Genomic DNA, 3,672 nt, shown 5'->3' with positions numbered 1-3,672 from the left:
GCCAAACCTGACCACCTGTGCAGGTGGAACAGAGGTTTTCACATCGTCCGACCACGGTCTTCACTTGGCCTCCGGGCCGCTCGGTATTTCTCCATTCCCAGGCCAGTCCCTGTACCCCTCAATGTTAAGAAACCACTTAGCATCCGAATCAGCTGGCGCTCAGGTGTCCTAGTTCACAGCCCTTACAGCCAAATCCTTTTCCGTGAAAAAAAGCATCACCATTTCCGAGTGAATTTTTTTAAAATATATATATATTTTTAAATATATATATATTTATTTCAGAGAGGAAGAGAAAGGGAAAGAGGGATAGAAACATCAACGATGAGAGAGAATCACTGACTGGCTGCCTCCTGCACACCCCCCACTGGGGATCAAGCCCACAACCCAGGCATGTGCCATTGGCCGGAATCAAACCTGGGATCCCCTCAGTCCGCAGACCAACACTCTATCCACTGAGCCAAAGCAGCCAGGGCTTTCCGAATGAATTTGACCCTGTTTCCTGAGCCGAGGGGCGATCTCAGGATCTGTTTTACACCCCATGGTGTGGTGGGGACTTGAGCACCGCCTTGTCCCAGTTGGAGTGGGAAAGGGGGAGAGATGAAGAATGGGGAACTGCCTTCAGGACCTTCGGGTCCACAGGCAGAGGTGGGGTAAACTCACAGAGAAACAACTTGATTGCAGGAACACCGTGCAAGCGCTGGAGAATTCAGAGCTGTTGTAAGCTAGCCTCCACCCTGGGAGGGGGAAAGACAGCAATTCACACCGCTGACTGTCACACTGGTCCATGCTGCAGGAGAAAGGAGGGAGTGATTGTAAAGCGAACAGGCGTTCACCGGAGAAGCAGAACACAGTGGCAATGGGGGACAGGCATTTCCGGGAGAGGAGAGCGCGCGAGAAAAGGAAGGCATGAGGCACAGGGTGCACAGTGTGCTCAGAGGAGCCTGGGGAAGCCCTCGCCCGTCTGGCTCAGTGGGTAGTGTCGGCCTGCAGACTGAAGGGTCCCGGGTTCGGCTGATCCCTAGTCAGGGGCGTGCAGGAGGCAGCTGATCATCATTGATGTTTCTATCTCCCTCTCCCTTCCTCTCTGAAATCAATAAAAATAATTTATTTATTTTTTTAAAGAGCGCAGCCTAGGAGGTCTGATGTGACTGGGTGGAGGAAAAGAGTGAGGTACCCAGCGGGGAGGCTGGGAGCTTTGAACAGGAAAGGGAAATTGGGGCTAGCCAGTGAGGGCCTTGAAGGACAAAGTTTTTGGCTAAAACTCGTGGGAGGCTTATAAACAGGTACAAAAGGACACAGCTGTGTGGTGCCATAAACAAGGCTGGGTGCCTGGGATGGGGGTGGGTGGCTGCGGGGACAAGCCGGGAAATTGGAGCTGAATAGCTTGGTTCCAGAAGGATCTAGGCATAGAGTGTGGTCTGAGAGGTGGTCCTGGCCAAGGATCTTCTTGAGGCCGAAGGCGTTCTCTTCCGAGTCTCACATCTGCAGAGCGTGGTCTCCCCCAGATGGAAGGCTGACATCACACATGAGCTCAGGCCAGACGGAGCTCAGAGAAGCAGATCTTGGGAGAATGAAGGAGCACACCGTCAGGGGGGCCTGGGGTTCAGGAGGGCCATGTCGGGACCCATCTGGTAAACGGGCTAGGAGGGGAGGAAGCTGTGTTTAGAGCTGGGAGGAGATCCCAGAGGCGCCAAGACAACATTGATGCCCCAACATGAAAAAAAGCCCAGGCCATAGGGGATGGCTCACTCCTTCATTTCCCAAACTCTGTTCCACGCAGACACGGGAACCCCACGCAGATTCTTGCTGGTGTGTGTAGGTGGGGAGATTGATGCTGAGCTGTAATCAGGGCAGACTTCCTAGCAGAGACAGTGCGCCAGATGGCCTGAAAACGGGGAGGGTGACGGGGTGAAAGGTGTGTTGCTCGTGGGACTAGGGAGGAGCGTGAAGGGACTAGTGAACCGGTTTGCCGGGTAGGGTGGAGGCAGGGATTGCAAACTATGGGCTGGTTAGGGAGGTAAATAGGTCGGTAGGTCTGGATTAAGGGGGAATCCTAAAGAGACCTGGCCCAATGCAAGGTACCACCCCTTAAAACTATGTCAAAATTTACATTTTTATCAGAATATAGTGGGCATTCTACGGGGTTACCTGGTGCTTGGTTTTTACTTTTAAAATGTATTTTACTATCTATTGTTGGGAGCCCAACAGCCTTGAAATGCCCAAGGGCTCCAAGGCCAATTCAGTCTGGGGTGGAGACTCAGGAGCAGGGGTCCTCCAACTTTTTAAACAGGGGCCAGTGCACTGTCCCTCAGACCGTTGGAGGGCCGGACTATAGTTTAAAAGAAAACTATGAACAAATTCCTATGCGCACTGCGGGCCCGGGACGCGTCGGCTGCTAAGCAGGACAGGCAGCGGCACCCGGCGGGCCGGATACATGTCCTCGGCGGGCCGCATACATGTCCTCGGCGGGCCGCATATGGCCCGCGGGCTGTAGTTTGAAAACGCCTGCTCAGGAGCGTCAGCTGGGGGTGGGTGATGGAGGCTCTTAAAGATTGTTACAGACTTGGGTTTTTCCCCTTTCCCCTGATTATAAAAGTAATGAATATGCCTTGTCGATCATTTTTTAAATGCAGATAAGTACAAAGAAGAAAATAAATATAAGCCATAATTCTGCCACTCACAGGTAATCATTTGTGAACGCTTTGGTGTGTTCATTTCCTGTGTCACCCAATTAGGGCCATACCGTGTGCACCGATTTTAACATCCATTTTTCACCTCACTTTACATTGTAAACATTTCCACCTGGGTAAGAAATTCTCCGAGAATAATTTGTAATGGCTGCGTTTCACTGTATGTATGTGACCTATTTGAACATTTCCTTACTGCCCGCCTTTAAGTGGCCAGCCCTTCGTCTGATAGCCAGTGGAGTGGCTACCAACTTCATGCAGGCTTTTCCGGCAGCTCTTTCTATTTTTATTATTTTTAAAAAATATACTTTTATTAATTTCAGAGAGGGAGAGAGAGAGAAACATCAATGATGCCTTCTACTGGGGCATGTGCCCTGACTGGAAACCCCGACCTGCGGGTTCATAGGTCAACCCTCAACCACTGAGCCACACTGGCCAGCCACTGGCAGCTCTTGTTAGAAGCACCATTCCCTGGAAAAGGAGATTACTGGGTCAAACATGAATTTTTAAAAGGTTCTTGATCTTACATTACGAAATGGCTTTCAGAAGATTACGTCAATGTTTATGCCCCCAGCAGTGCACGTGTGTCTCCCAGCTCCCTAACTCCTCTTGCCTGCGTTAGGGCTTTCCCCTTAATCTCTGCTGATTCCATGGGTGAACGTGCTCTCTCCTGGTTCTCTTTTAGTTGTGTTGGTTCTTGGTGAGGTGAGCTTTCTCCCCCATGTTTCCGGAGGCCTTTTTTGTTTGTTTGTCCAGCGTGGGGAGCAGTAGGCAGGGGTCAGCGGAAGTGGCAGCAGATGCAGGTAGACTAGGGTTCAGGGTCCAGCCTGCAGCCTGCAGAGAGATGGGGGAGGCAGAGTTTGGGAAGGAATTTGGCTGTGGGGGTGGTGAGAACTGGGAGGAGCTGGACAAACAGCATTAGTACAACTGGGTGTGGGGGGCAAAGGGCTCCCACAAGGTGGAGAAATGAGGAAAAGACTAATGG

This window comes from Plecotus auritus, assembly GCF_963455305.1.
Source record: "Plecotus auritus genome assembly, chromosome: 12".
Taxonomy (NCBI): domain Eukaryota; kingdom Metazoa; phylum Chordata; class Mammalia; order Chiroptera; family Vespertilionidae; genus Plecotus; species Plecotus auritus.
The sequence above is the reverse complement of the archived record's forward strand: the minus strand, read 5'-3'. Positions refer to the sequence as shown.